The following is a 16,980-nucleotide window of genomic DNA, read 5'->3' on the forward strand; positions in this document are numbered from 1 at the left end:
TTAAATGCTCGCGAGATGTCATATACAGTTGCCACAGAGACCAGGAAACCACGATTTAAAAAAAAATGCTGCAGGGGTGCTGTAGGAGGAAACTGCTGGTATTAGACACAGGAATTAAACGTAGGAATGACAAATTTGTTAAAATACTTATTAAGTAGTTGAGAAGCATACCGACATAGCAAACCGTTTTAACGCTCACTTCCAGGTATGTTGATGTCTCTTAAACTACTAGAAACATTAAGAGCGCGTAGTAATAGTAATAGTAATAATAATAATAATAATAATAATAACTGAACTTAAATAAAATGCTGCACTGTACTTGTTAAACAGTATCGTTAATCAAATAACAAGGACCTATATCAGATTAATGACATTTTCGCTGTCTAATTTTACGAGTTTTAACTGAAAATTGCTCATACATTATATCAGGCATATCATAAGTTTTCAATGGAATTTTTACTCATCGTGCACTATTTGCAAAGATCCATTAACCTGCATATGTAGTATCTATACTGAAAATCCACACCACATTTTTCGTAGTTGAGACACGCTTACTGGTATGCATAGTCTGAATTGATCCAAACTTTAGAATAAAGGGTAAACAACTGTACATCCCTTACTGTATACAATAACATACACACCTATCAGCTGGATGCTTTGTAGTCCAAATGGCATAAAACACGTGGTTCATACAAATTGTATTCCTTTTTCTTATTACAGTAATGAAGAAATAGCAAAAGAGTCTTAAAATGTCTAATAAAAAACCTACACACCACAATCTCAGGAGAGGCACTTGAATCTTTGGAGAATGTTGATTTTAATTTTAAATGGTGATTCGGAAAGCCAAAGGTTGGTTTCTTCCCTTTTTTGTTGAGCTCATATATATGGCATTTTCCATTTCTGTCATCCATTCATTTTCTGAGCCAGCATATACTATTACATTATTTCAAAATACTGCATTTAAGTATGTGAATGTAACCTGGACTTGTCTTTGCCTTGATAGTCATAGCGTTTTCTTTCTTTTAAAATTCAATTTAAGAATAAATAACAGTGACAAAAAAATTATACAATGGACAGTCCTCAAAATGATATTAAAATAAAGGGTTATAAAAATAAATATAAAATGTACACCCTTCTTGTATATCTGTCTACTGAAAAGCAATAACCCAGGTAACTCTATCAAAATATTTACAGTGTATAGCATAGCACCTAGGTTGCAATTATTAATTTCCAAATATTTCTATAAATCATGAATACAAACAAAGAAATAGTGTTCAAACAGCAAAGCATGGAACAGCTAAGAAAATCATGTACAATTAGTATTTCTTTTGGGTTACTAAATATGAAAAAGCATCAAAATTCATATGAATGATCTTTTGGAGCTTTCTTCTAAAATATTTTAATGTACAAAGTTACAATATGGGAGGCATATCATATTACTGTGTAACAATTAACAAAGCAATTGATTTTAAAATATGTACACCTTATCATATTTCTTCTATGGTTGTAGTGCTGAGACAGCTCTTAAGCATTTTATTGATATTTATATGTATCCATATAAAAATAATTGCTTAAATTTTTTAATAATAAATAATTCCAAAAGTATAAAAACTAATGCATTTAAAATAATTATGAATTGTGAAATAATGACAGTTATAAAAATTATCAAAAAAGCACTTTATAAAAGAATTGATATTTGCAATGCTGAATAAATATCTTCAGAAAAGTTAAATGATGATTTTGTATTAGTTTACTTCAACTTACAGTAAGTACGAAGCAAGACGCTCACTGAACATTACATTGAGGTTTGTAAATTATATGCAGTGCTATCAAGTGCAGGAATTTAGTCATATACCAGAGACTTGTTCAACACTCTTAAAAATAAAGGTGCCAAAGTGGTTCTTCAGAGAGATTCCACTGGTTCCCAAAAGAACCAGAAACATGAAGGTTCCAGAAAGAACTTTTATTTATTTAGACTCATTAACAGGTTCAATAAATAGACATAAATAGATTATTCAATAAATAAGCGAGTTCCTGATTTTACTAGGACTTTTGCTGCATATAATAAATAACACAGGTTTCAGGCTATTCAGCATTTAAAAAAAAATCTTTTTTTCCACATATTAGGGACCTTTTCAAATCCCAAAGAACCAGTTTGATATCTAAATAACCCTTCCCTGAATTAAATGGTTCTTTGTTTAGCAATGGCTCCAAGGAACCACGCAAAGTGCCATTAAAGCCCCGTTATTTTTAAGAGTGAATGTAGATCACTAATTTTGCAATTCTAATTATTTAATTGTGTTTTTGTTTCCATTTCAAAGGTATGATAGTCTTCACCATTTATCTCATCCAGCTCTTCCTTTTTCTACAGTATTTTTTAGCAAAGCTGTATGGATATCTTTCAGTTTTGTCTCAAGCCATTCTTCCCTCTGTTGAGCATGTCTGTGTTCTCCCAGATTGTGCATCAGCTGCATTTCACTTATTGATCTCCTGCAAAAGAAATAAATATTTTTATTGGTGATTACATTATATTATGTACGTACATGTACAGTATATGAAAAATAGCTAGGAAGCATTCCAAATGTAAACAAGCATTAATATTAACAAGAGAATCACTGCTTAAATAGACAATAATCTTAATGCTTGAATTAGTAACTGTCACTGCCAACTGCAAAATTTACCTCACTGGTCTCCCTTCCAGCTGAAAAATATAGCACAATACAAGGAGGAAAAGTAGCAGCGCTGGCTTCAGAAGATATCTTATGGAAATCATTTTCATAGCCTATTGAGTATCAACAAAAAGTAATCAATCAGCTTGATAAAGCATCATTGCAGTTTATATTTTTGTAAGAGATCTGTATTAGAAACATTATTTCTATGAAAGAAAAAAATACATCTTTCACTTTCAAAAATAAAACGCAAATACAAACAACAAAAGCGTAAAACGAATTAAACATATTACTGCAAAATATAACCAATGGTATTCTGCCATTAAACTAAACCTGCAGTATACAGTACTTATATGTTATATCTTAATATGCATATTAACTTACCAAAAGTTACGAATGATCTTGTTTTAATTAGAATCTTGATTCCGGTAAAGACGTGAACAGTATATAGCTTATGGTGTGAGATGGCTCTGAGATTAGTAAAAGTCACTTAAAACTTCCTTTTATAGGCCCTCTGGTCATTGATGAACGGCTTTCATTATTGGTGTTACTGTCACTCCCCTCTAGCAAGGAGGTGTGCGCATGGCAGAGGCGAGATCAACACACCCACAAGCGCAAAATCAGTTAGAGACTGAGCAAGGAAGTCAGATTAAAGCGGCCAGAGGTACGTAAAAACCATATGAAAACGAGCTCTGCAGATAAAGGATAATATCGCCCATTTTCATAAACATGAAAACCGTGCATCGTGGACAAGAAATACATGTAAAAAAAAAATGCTTTTCACTGTAGTAACAATTGATGCATATACAATATTTAAGCATTCATAAGCAACGTGCAGTCTTGTTTGTTTCGGATATTTATTTGTTTGTTTATTATATTTATCTATGTATTTTATATAAAGGAGCTTCTGTAAAAAGCCAAATTTGCCCCTGGGAACAAATACAAATCTGTCTATCTGATTCCTTTCCTTTCCTTTCTTTCTTTAACATTTTTTATTTTTAGTGTTAAATGTAAAAGAATATTGAAGAGTCAAGAAAGTAACAATATTAGTCTACATTACACGTTTTCTAATTTCAAATCGGCTATCGGCATCTTTAATTACCTACTGGCACAGTTATTCAAATAGCATATGTGTTCAAACGTTCAAAGATAAAATCTGGAAAAGAAACACTGCTTTGTGTTGTGTTGTAAAAACAGCGCTCATAAGAAATTTGGGGTTGAGGTGATTTATAATTAGTCTTAAAACAAAATTCGACATTTATAGACTCTGTTAAAACGATCTTTTTTGTGGAAATGACTGATTGATTGACTATAAAATGTTTACACACCCACACACACAAACACTTGTTTTTATCAGTTACTATTCTTAATAATCTTTCGTTCTGGTTATCATTCATTCAGCAGAAAGTTTCAATTACAAAAAAACGATTATGCAGAAACTGTAACATGTAAAGCGCAATTTTAAGGGGCTGTATAAAATACAACGTGTTTATTGATATTAAGCATATAGCCCAAAAAGTCATACTCTAATGTAAAATCAGTCATTTCAGATTATATTATGCCTTATCAATGTCAAGTTTTTTGAAAGCTCTTAGTTAAATCTTCTGTAAGAACTCGTGAAAGTCAGGACATTAACCAGGACCAATATTTCTAAGTCATTACCTAATTTTGCTGTTTCCTCCTGTACACTACTGTATCTTGGCACTTATTTTACATGCATTACCATTTTCGGTTTAAAATGAATAATAACAAGTTTTCTTTATATTAAAGCAAAGATCAAATTAAACAATAAAGGCTCTGCAAAGAATGTCACAAAATTGAAAAGATTTGGAGTATGAGGCCCTGTGAATGGAAGGTAAATACTGTAAGTGTTTAGAACTGCAGATTTAACATTGAAGTACCTTTTAATACTTGAAGAGACTAAAAAAAATAAATTAACTCCCCTTCAAGCTTTCATACATTATTTGAGCTAATAATTACCTGTACACCAGCTCAATCGTACTGGTGCAAATAGTTGAAATACTAACAAACTTCTTTAATGGGTAAAACCAATACATGTTAAGCTGTAATCAATTTTTAAACAATTATGTAATTTTAAAGTCTGCTTTTGTTGATTAGTGGAAATTTTCGCCAATATTACTAAGTGGGGATGCATAAAAAATACAGATTGCAGTCTCTAGCCACTTTTGTTTTCTTCTATTGTGAAAGCAATAAACAGATATGGAAGTGATTGGCATATATGTATTATAGTGTAGATGGTAAAAAGTGCATCCAACAAAAGGGATATGACTAATTTTGCCTTTGTTGCATAGTATGATAGACTGGTGCTCTGATCAGGGTTTGTTTTGGCTGTGCACCTGATTCCACTGGCATTGGCTCCATGACACCATGTGGTATTTATATAGGTTGGTCAGAAAACTTAATGAATAAATGCAAAGGATCTATTCTAATTTTGCACTAAAATGTTTTACAAATAGACAGATAGCAGTGGGGTTAAGAAGACTTTAAAATACCTCATTTCAGCATACTAAACAATACGTAACAGGTAGACTATATGTAAGCAATGTACAACTGAGGTTCATCATAAACAATGAACAGTGTCACATTTATGTTTTGCTGATTTAACCAACACTTTTATTCAGTGTGGTTAACAAATTGTACTTGTATACTGTAGTAAAATCATTTCTGTATTTCTACAGTTAGTTACAACAGTGGCTGATTAAGTCACTTGTTCAGACTCAGTATTGGGAACTGAGCTCATAGCCTTCAGTTGAGAATTCAATGTTTTTCAAACTAGTCCTTACTGCCTGCTGTCTTGCACTATACTTACAAATCATGAATTACATTTGCTGAGGCAATTACACATTGCACAAACCTGGCAGTTAGTATTGCATGATCATATCAATTTAATAAATAGCATATAGAACACATGTCTCAAAGCAAAATGTGTTTACTTCCCATCACCATTGTTTAAAATCCCCATTCAGGTTATACTGGCTCGCATAGCTATATTACTACACTGCTTTACCAATCCTTTGTTGAGGTACCATTTTCAGAAAGCAATGGAAAAGCAGTTTTCTTCAGTTGGCATAGGTACAGTTTAATATGATTCAAAAGAAGGCTCAACAATAGCATGAGTACCGTCTACAAATATTTACGATTCACTTTCCTACTCAACCCCCTCTAGTAAAAAAGAAAAATTGCTAATCAAACTGTGCAAACTCAAGAAAGCTGACCCCATTTATAATTTGATGTTAGAGTAAAAGAAAAGGGAAAAAAATCTTTTTCTTTCTTTCTTTTTTCTTTTTTTCTTTCTTAATGACCTTTTGCTGAGACTTTGTGTTATTAAGACATTTGTTACAATCCTATTACATAACAGTATGTGGCTAATGCCTTAGGTAGTACATAATTTAATGTGTAATTTGAATTTCTGATATGTTTATAATGGTCATTTCAGCCAAATCTGTCTCATTTCTGAGCAAACATTTAACTTAATTTATAATACTTTACATCTTGCCTGAAGAAGGGGCCTGAGTTACCTCGAAAGCTTGCATATTGTAATCTTTTTAGTTAGCCAATAAAAGGTGTCATTTTGCTTGGCTTTTCTCTAATAATTTCTGGTAAGAGTACTTAGTCAGATTGAGCTATGTAGGAAATGTTGTTAGTCAAATACTCATCATTTCAATCTAGTAGTGTTTTGGGGAGAATACAATTATAAAAGGGAAATTGTATAACTTCTAAACTTGCAGAGAAACCATATATTTGTGAATTAGTGCCAGTGAATGGTAATATTTTATTATTGTGCATGTAATAAATTCAGAATTTTCAGCAAATCCCTATACTGAGCATTCAATCACATCAAAATATGGATGCAAATTATACAAAAGTTGACAGTAATTGCTCATTTCTTTAATTTAGGAGCATTAGTGGCAATCAACTATTCACTGTTTTTCAAACTGTCTGGTCCTAATCAAAACTTAGGTGCAAATCTGTCACTGACCTGTCTTAAAAGACTCATGGATATTAATTTTTGACAAATGTTTAACTACCAAACATCAACTAAATTAATCGATTGTTTTTGAAATTTGTCATTGCATAAATTGTTTTGATTTTTGTCTTGATTAACAGAATAAAATTCCACATAAACTATTAAAATATATTGCATCCATTATTTAAATTTGTTCATTCAGATTCACATTGTTACTAGTCCCTGTCCCATAAGCGTACAATGCAATGAAGAAACAAGCCCTGCATGGAGTACTAGTCCATCACAGGACAGAGAGAAGACCCATTTAGACACACAAATGAATCTACATTTGGAATTTTAGGGGGGTTAGCAGAAGGGAATGAACCAACACTAAGCAGACCAGGCCCGGATTTTAAACATTAACTCTTGAGTTGTGAGGCGGCAATGACCCTCACACTAATAAAATAACTTACTGGTTCTACTTAATTTCATAATGACACGTATTTGCATTCAGCTGATTTGAGCAGCTTTGAAATAAAACAAATGTGTAGCTCTAACATTTCAACCTTTTCTTATTACAACAAGAATTGATTGAATATAACAAGTCTTTGAATCTACTTAAAGAAATTATGACACCTGATTCCATTTATTTGAAACCAAATATGTAGATCTAATGTACAAAATAATCCATTCACATTATTAAGTATTATTTATGTATGTATTTACTTGCATCAAGCATGAAAAGCCCCTACAGTCAAATAACAATTACTCCAAAAGGTATAATCAATGTATTATACATCCTTCAGCTTTCACATGGACAAGATCTATATGCTTTTGTGATGTTGGGTGTGTAATAGGATTGTCAGATTATTGAAAGCACCATAGAAATAGATGGACATATCCAAAACTCTTTTTGTAATATCTTTACAAAAAATGGTAGATGGTCTCTTAATGTAAACAAACTAACCTAATGCAAGGAAATTGATATAATCTGTTCCAAAAAATGACAGAAAAATGCTCAAACATTCTTTAAAAAAATCCCCAAAAGATAGTAGTCTTTAAACCTCTTTGCCTTTATTGGAATATATTATTTACTAAATTCTCAAAATGCCATCTGAAATCTTCATGCAGTCATGTAGCATTTGGTTTAGTGTGTAAATTACAATATGTAAGGGATAACAGGATTTGTGCATCTGTTTCTTCACATTTTCTTTCTTTCTTTCTTTCTTTCTTTCTTTCTTAATATCCTTTTTGCTGAGATTTTTTATAAGTGTTATTAAGACATTTGTTAAGACATTCTTTGCTGGATAGAAACTGGGGAATTACTGTAGTCCAGACAACTTTAAACATACCTGCATCATTCAAACTTCCAGTAATACTCCATCTCATTTTTGCAGGAAGGAGTAAAAGAGCAGAGGGCTATGAAATACAGAAGAGTTTTGTTGGAAGACAACTGTGCATTTTTCTTCTTCTTATTATTATTATATTTTATTTTGTTTATCACAGCAGTTTCCCACAGCTGCTAAGGTTTACATGTCTTAACCAGATACCTAAGGTTTAACACAGTACTTTATGGAGAATGTGAGCAGTTCCTATCAGTGAAATCTTCTGGGCTGTCTGGTGTCCCGACAGCTCCTGCAGATTCTTGTTGAAACTGTCCTTGATGAGATCAAGTACCCATGTGACCACAGGCACAACTCTGTTATTATTATTAATTATTGTTATTATAATTAATATTAAATTTAATAATAATTTGACAGACTCTTTTTTCCAGTCAAACTTAAAAAATAAATATATACATTTTATTTGATTGGTTAATAAACAATATATATTGTATGCTAAGGCTTGTGTTAGAAACTCAATGCCCATAGTAGATAACCACAATTTTTTCAACATTTCTTACTATTCTCCAACTCACAGTACGCCCCCAATTGTGTGCAATTTATATCTAAATAAATGCCATGAAGCATTAAAACAGTACAGTTCCTCTTAGATCCTGACATAACTCACCAGTCACGTGGATTCAATGTCAATGTGTAGCATGTTCATCAGGACCACAAATAAGAATTTCACTGTACTCTTTTAAAGTGTACTGTCCTACTACTACTACTACTACTGTTATTTTGGCTGCAGAAATGCTTATTGATGGGCTCTGTGACAATAAGACAGAATTGTTTAATGTCAATTCTTCACAATGACTCAAGAATCTCAATAGTTATGTATTTGAGTCCACTAATCTTCATATCAACCTGTATAACCTTCCTTTTTTTGAAGATGTCAGTAATTTGTACTAACAGATTATAGAAAATTCTATTTTTTTCATAATATCCTATTTCTGAAAACTAGAACATTACAACTGCATTGTGCGCTCACAAAGTGAGCCACTCTTCTTGGTGGAAGAATGGCTGCCTGCATTGCAGAGCCGAGTCCATACATAAAATAATAACATAACAGATACAACAATTTACTTTAAAATAACCACCTTTGACCAAATGCAGTGACTTCAAAAAGCTGAATGCATAGGCATCATGTTAGAAACAGTATTCCTTACAAAATTAGTTTTCAAAGCTGTAAACACCATCACCCCTTAATTCTTTTTTACACTGATTGTCCTGCATCAACTCATGACACATATACTTTCTGATGCCCAGTTTCTGTCTTTTCCAAAGGTACACTACACATCTTTTGGTAAATATTTATTTAGCTGTATTTTATGGAATGCCCAACCTAGGACATTGTCAGGCTCTATCAACTGTTAGTCCTAATCTTTTTATGAGACCTATTTCTCCATTTTTGTCTTCTACAATTTTATTTATTCAAGAAGTTGTCTATGGTGTTTTATAGTCTCTCTTGTATTAACTGATTTGTTTCCATGATTACTCTTTATTTTCGATACCAGGACCTATCCAGGCTCCTCTAGCAGTTTGTTAGTGCATTATTAGATTAGTTACTGGTTGTTCTGCAAGCTTACTATACTTGTAGTCAGCAGTTTTAAGGTAATCTTGACTACTCTATTAAGTGTCTTATTATGGTTTATTGTTGTTAATGGCACTATGTAAAACTATGATCACTTGATCAATTGAAAGTCAATTATTGATCAAGTATATTAATTCTTAGAAATAAGTATCTGTATAACTATATCTGTGGTGAGCTGGCGCCCTGCTCGGGGTTTGTATCCTGCCTTGCGCCCTGTGTTGGCTGGGATTGGCTCCAGTAGACCCCCGTGACCCTGTAGTTAGGATAAAGTGGGTTGGAGATAATGGATGGATGGATGTATAACTATATAGCCATTTATTCAATACCACATCCGCTTACTCCTGTTCAGTATCAAAGAGGTCAAGCATGGCACAAACCTAGGCAGGAAGCTAGTCTATCACAGCATACTTTCACACACACATTTAGTCTCTGTGTCAGTGTTGCAAATTAACTTAGCATGCATTATGGATGATGAACTATCCATTACAGAATGTGCTTAACCGAGTTTATGGTCACGGGGGTCATGGCTAACCTAGTTGTATCAAACATAACAGCATCAGACAAATCAAATATAGCATACTGTATGTGTATTTAGTGTGGCAAAACAGAGTAGTACTATACTGTTGATAAGGTATTGATTTTTTTTTTCTCATTAAAAAGTACAAAGGCTTAACTCTGACGATTCAGATTTCTATTTATAATACTGTAGGACACCTGCAGTTATTTTTATTAACAATCAATTTGACCTAATTGTTTAACTTTATTTTTACTCCTGAACAACCTCAGACTACCCTTCACCTGTGATGGACTGCAACACTGTCCAGGGTAACTTCCTGCCTTTCATCCAGTGTTGCCAGGATTGTCTTTGGCCATCCGATTCCCTGAACTAAATTAAAAATGAATGGGTGGAATCACCTTTACCAGTTTATTTGCTTTATGTGCAGAATTATTACCTTTGTATCTGCTACATCATATTGTGGCAATGGATGTTTTAAAATGTAATTTTTCATATAAGCTATGTTGAGTTCTGCTAATCAAATAGTATAAAGGATTATGAGTATGTAATATAGCTCAATCCAGATAATTAAGCATAAGTTTATTTGCTAGCATAAGGTGTACTGAAATTTGATACAATTGATTATTTAGGTACCGTTAGTATTTTCTCACTAATCTATGAATTACATAAACTGAAACTTGTAAATGCTTACCAGATTTAAATATTAAATAACTTTCATTCTTTATTTCCCAAAGCAAATGTTATTGAAAGTTAAATAGATGAGAACTACGACAGACTTTTCTGCACAACAGAGTACAGGATTCTATGCTATGCTGTACTGTGATATGCACAACATTCTAGCAGATTCTTTTGGTGTGTAGTGGGGCACAAAACCTGGACCAGCAACAAAGAAAAGTGCAGAAACTATTGTATGTAAGAAAGCCAGCCAGTGAAACAATTTTAATATTTTCTAATAGATTATTCACAATAAGTGCAATATGTACAAAAATATGTAAATATATAATCAAATGAATGGAAAAATATATATAGTACTGCACAAAAATACTAGCACAGAGACTAATATGTTAACTGTTTTAGTAACCCCTCACTTTTAATCAGTATTTTCTTCTTCACAGATTTTACATCTGGCTAAAAGCAATGAGTCACAGTGAAGTGAGATACAAAGTAAACATGAATAGCTGGGCGTCTATTTGATGTCATTTAAATGAAGAATAACTATACAGTATTTGAACTATATAACATGATGACGTGGGTCAAGATTAGGTTCAGCTTAATCAATTGCTTGCATTTTATTGCTCCAACATGCCGCTGCAAAAAAAAAAAAACATAAACAAAAAACAAAAATGAAGCTTTGTGAACTTGTTTAAACTCATTAGTCTATGTAAGAGAAATATTGCAGCCTTTCTTGCTTGTCTTTTGTTGTGTTACAAGTAGTTATTTTAGGAATGCCAAGTGACTTTTTTGAGCAAACATTGACACATCGGATGACAGTGAGACAAGTTTTCTAAATGTGGCAAAGGAATGACTATGTCATGACATACAGAGTAAGTCTCAGCAATGAGCTGAGATGCATTAGGCTTTAGATCTCCCTTGATTGAATGGTTTGGGGCCCTGCCATGTCGATCACATTGCCTTCTGGCATTTCAGAGCAGGTGCCACTTAGTTTACAGCAATGAGTACGGTACATCCTGGCAATTTTAAGGGACAGAAAGTGTTCAAAGACAAGCTAGGGGAATAAGCAAAAAAAAAAATATATATAGTAATGAAGGAGAGAAAATCTCCGATTTATCCAATACTGCTTTCTGTCCTCTTGCAAGACAAAAATGTAAACATTTTCTCCAGAGTAAAATCTAACCCATTTGGGCAATATAGTTTACTACTACTGTACATTGTATAATTATTTTTAATCATAAAATGTAATTTTTAAGCAATTTAACTAATTATTTATGCAGTCTACTGGTTTACTATAATTGAAAGGGTTTGTTATGAAATAATACGCTGGCTTATAATCAAGCATAGATTTACATTAACCCTGCCGGAAATATATCTGATTAATTCAGATCAGTATGATCAGACTGTAGCTTTCAGCACACAGGTTCTAGAGCACAACAAACCTTGAGAAAAAAGAAATTCCTTATAATAGTTAGAGAAATGTTGTTAGTCTGGAAAGAGTTACAAAACAATTTCTGAAGCCACAGTCTGAAATACCACAGACAAAGCTATAAGTATTGTGTATACAGTAAATGGAAAATGTTTGGCACAGTAGCTAATCTTCAAAAAAGTGATCATCCTGCCAAATCGTTACCAAGAAAACTGCTTCAAATTTTACATGAACTCATGAGCGACCAAAGAACAGCATGATTATCTGCAGGTCTTTCTCACTTTGGCTTTAACATCAGAAAGATACTGTTAATACTGGATCCACGGTAGATGCTTATTATTAAGAATCTGACTGCTTGATTTTAGTTTACCAAATTTTAAAGGTCTGAAGGAAGAGTCTATGATTAGGTGAGTCAAAGTGTGATTTTTAGTCATCATTGATTCAAAATGCCCAGAAAAAAGCTAATGCTCTATTGCACAGCTGGCAGTGGTAATGTCCCAGTTTAAGGATGCCTTGCTACATCAGGATCTGAAAGACTTATTGTAAAGAACATTGAATTTGGCATTATATCAAAGACTTCTTCACAAGCTTGTCAAACAATCTGTCTAATATTTGAAGCTGTAGCACAGCTGGGGCATGCAGAAAAGACGATAATATGAATCATTTAAGTAAAGTTTTATGTCAGAATTTAAAAAAAAACGCACCAGGCCTAAGATTCATTGTAATATTCAGACTGGACCTGAAAAGAACAGTTTATGCTTGAAACTCTGAAATGCCACTGACTTGAAACAGTTCTACAAAGAGAAATGGCCCCTCCATAGCCACATTGAAGACTGTCATACAGAGCATACTGTACATAATTGCAGCTTTTTTTTTACTAAAGGTGGAATAACTAGTTATTAAGTTTAAGAAGGTTAATAGCTTTTAATTGTAGAACATTTAAGTAATTCATAACTTAATTTAAACATAGTTTAATTAAATAAATATTTTATTCATTTAATCAGGGCCCCTTAAATTTGAGATTAGGTTGTAAATGAAGATCTAGAACATATGAGATAATGCAGTGAATAGTTAAGTTTTTAATTAAACTGAAATATATTTTCATTGAAAACAAAACTATATGTTTACATCATAATTGTAGCACCAGTTTTAATGCTGTAATATTACTAGACTGACTTGCACAATGCAAGCTATTTCAAGTATTCCTTATATTCTTAAAAGGAGCTTGTATCACTTTTAAAAATGGGTGAACAGACAAGCAAGTCCAGTCTAGTGTTACTTTTTACACATGATACTATTATGCTGCACAGTGTGCACGCCATGTTTTGATGACATAAGCCTAAGTGAATCAACCCTTGACCTTTGCATGAGATTCTAAACATCTGCTTTACAATTCCAAGCAGTATATAGTAGCATGGAGGTAAACCTTCAACCCCATAACTGTAGTTCTCATTACTTCATCCCATTGCAATGCTTAACATGCTGGAAATGGCATGCAAAACTGCCTTTGGACAAAGGAACAAAAAAGAGATTAAGACTGAAAGTCATCAGATGAACATTAACTGACTTTAGTACTCTGAAGGTAGGCATAGGGAGAAATCTATTAACAAGGTGTCCATTTTTGTGGACACATAAATGATCTCATTAAAAAGTACAATGGCTTAAGTCTGATGAGTCAGCCCTTATTAACATATTTTATACCAAAATGATTGAACACTTATTTATAATACTACAGGATACTTGCAATTATTATTTTTTAACAGTTTAATGTAACTTAAATGTTTTAGTTAATTTTTATGTCTGTATTGTATCTGAAATTCTGAAATTAAATAATACAGTATATCATTTGCCAATTCACTTAATCCAGTCCAGGGTAGTGGATGGCCACACCCTTTCTAGGCAGCTTTGGACACAAGGCAAGAGCCTTTCCAAAACAATGTGCCAATGCATCATGGGGTCCACCACTGAACACTTCACACTCATGCCAATGTTTGATTTCAAATAGCCAATTAACCTAATACAAATGTCTTTGTGGATACGCGATAAAAAATGAAATACCCAGAAAAAAACACACTGACAGGTGACAACATGCAAACAGATAAAGACCAAGGTGTGGAATTTGAACCTAGCATGCTGGATTCAGGAGTCAGCCCAGCTAGTCACTGCACCACTGTGCTACCCATAAAATAATATAAAGATATTGTTAAAATGATTTAGTATGACCACACTTTGAACTTGGTCACTGTTATCAAACTGATGTTTATATACATTTTAGCAATGCATTATTTAAATATGTACTACATGTAAATTGGACATGCAGCCAAAAATTTCATTGTACAATGTACGTGTGACAATAATGAACCTTTACATTCATAAAGTAGCACCTTGGTGAGAATTGCCTGTTTCTGACTTTGATTTTGCTTTACCAACAATAATGTAGAGTCTTTGGTTTCTGTTTGTATACTAGTTTCCAACTTGTTTTGTTAGTGATTCATAATCTCCCACCATATCATTAAATGCACCTTCCCAAGTGAGTTCATGCATTGCATTTGTGCTCTACAACTAAGTGTCTGACTTTTTGATTCATGGAACCTCTAGGGTTAATCATTTTGTCAAATCAAATGACGTAAAGGAGGTAAATAAGAAGAAGCAAAGTTAAAGTGACAGACTGAAAACAAAACACTGCTATTTGCTGGGCTTTTATTAACAGGAATCTGTCCATTTCTTGGGTGGAGTTGCTTGGTACCTTTAGGCAGACATGAAGTCTAGTTAATTTATTTTAGAAATAAACTTGATCATGGGGCTTTTCAAATCAGACTGAAGTAAAGAACTTGGGCATTATCATAGACTCGGGTGTACTCTTCATATTGCATATTAACTAAACTATACTCTGTGAACTACGTTCATTTAAGAAACATTACAAAGGTTAGACCTCTTATAACACCTCAATATGATGAAAAATGAACTCACACATTTTTGAGCTGACTAGCCAACTGTAATACACTCCTACCATGACTATTTAAGAAAGACATGAATCGACTGCAGCTAGTTCAAAATGTAGCAGAACAAATCTTATTCAGTAAAAGAAATATCCCCAGTCTTAATCTTACATCCTCAAAAACAGGTTTGCTTATTGTTCCAAGAGCTAAGCATAAGCCAAATGCTGAGGCAGCTTTGCTTTGCTGTTTTGAACCAAAAGTCTATAAAGCTTTACAAAAAGAGATATGCAGGCTAATACAATGGAACATGTAAAAAAAAACTCCAAAAAACTCACTTTTTAATTTGACTTTTTTCTAGTTGCCTAATTGCACCCATTATAACAAGATTTGCAATAATTACTAACCTCTACTATTTTGTGTGTTTTTTTTACCAGGTTTCTGCCATTACCATAAGATCCAAATACTCTGCACTGCCTGTAATAATGGAAGCAAGTTAGGTACTACAATTCTAGACGAGACCAACTGAATCTAACCCTTCTAACACGTGTATGAAACCGATAATAAGCTACTTTAACGCATTGATGTTTAGTGGAATGCCCAGTGGAGTCCGAGTGGTCTTTTGGCCTTGGAACCTCTGGAGGTTTATTTTCTCCAATATTTCTCAAGGTTGAGATTTTATTTTCCTGTCCTCATTGGCTATCTGACCATAGTGCCAGACTTATCGTTTTAATAATTTGGTACATAAAAAATGAGTTTAGCAATTACATTCTGGTCCTCTTCTTGTTGTCTTGCTCTGGCACTCAGTACTACAGCTCTACTTCCAAGCTGTTTTCCAGTCATTGGACTAAATGATTCTGTCATCGTATGTATATATAAAGGGGTGGCTGCAGTGGCTCATGTCTTTGCCCCTTTCCCTTATTGACTCAAGTGCCCTTTTCACCCATTAGGACCAATTGCCCATTGAACATTTCTTGTTTTTCATTGTGAGCAAACTCCTTTTCATTGTAATAAACTGGGAAAAAGCACCCATAAGCAACTTGTCATGTAAATCTAGGTAGACTACAGTTTACTATCCCATTTGGAAATAAAGTATGGTGTATAGCAGTACTTCCCAAACTTGGTCATGGGGACCCACTGTGGCTGCAGGTTTTTGTTCCAACCAGATTCACAATCAGTGATAATAATCGGTAACAAATAATCTCATTTAATTAGCTGGTCTTTTTTCTCTTCTCCTATTTCAAATTCAGTGAAGCACAACATTTATACAGCTAGAAATGCTTAACTCTTTTATTGTTTTCCTATTATTTTCCTATTTTTCCCCTTTTTCTGTGTAGTTTGCTCCCTTTATTTAACCCTGATGGTGACAATTAACAACAAGCAGAGCAGACACCCACGATGATGAAAGCTGCAACTTCTTCAGAATCAGATGCACTAGTTAGTAATTAATTAAATAACCAGAACACCTGGAAAACCAGAATAAAAATTAGGATGAAAATACATACTCCCCATATGACTGCTTAGTACATTTTAATAAAAACATACCAAACTTAGTTTTGTAATTTCTACTTTGACTCCAAAACACAGAAACTGGGAAATAATGACTCACAGGCTAAGAATCCAATGAAAAACATAAGTTGGTTGGAACAAAAACCTGCAGCCACAGGTGGTCCCCAGGATGGAGTTTGTGAACCACTGGTCTATTGTAATTATTGTTATTAAATGCACAGACATTTTAAAATAAATATTTTTGGGCAGTCCTATTAGTTTATTTTATGTTATGACATTGAAGTTTGCTGTAATGTCATTACACA

General features: G+C 33.2%; 1 long non-coding RNA gene across 1 annotated transcript; it reads left to right on the top strand.

Moving 5' to 3' along the window:
* The first annotated feature begins 84 nt into the window (after window positions 1-84).
* LOC120527080 lies at window positions 85-16,514 on the top strand. Its single transcript, XR_005633272.1, has 3 exons — window positions 85-205; window positions 721-849; window positions 15,604-16,514. It is a non-coding gene; the product is annotated as an uncharacterized LOC120527080 (long non-coding RNA).
* Window positions 16,515-16,980: the final 466 nt, after the last annotated feature.

The sequence above is a fragment of the Polypterus senegalus genome, chromosome 1, assembly GCF_016835505.1.
Source record: "Polypterus senegalus isolate Bchr_013 chromosome 1, ASM1683550v1, whole genome shotgun sequence".
In the NCBI taxonomy this organism is placed as follows: Eukaryota; Metazoa; Chordata; class Cladistia; order Polypteriformes; family Polypteridae; genus Polypterus; species Polypterus senegalus.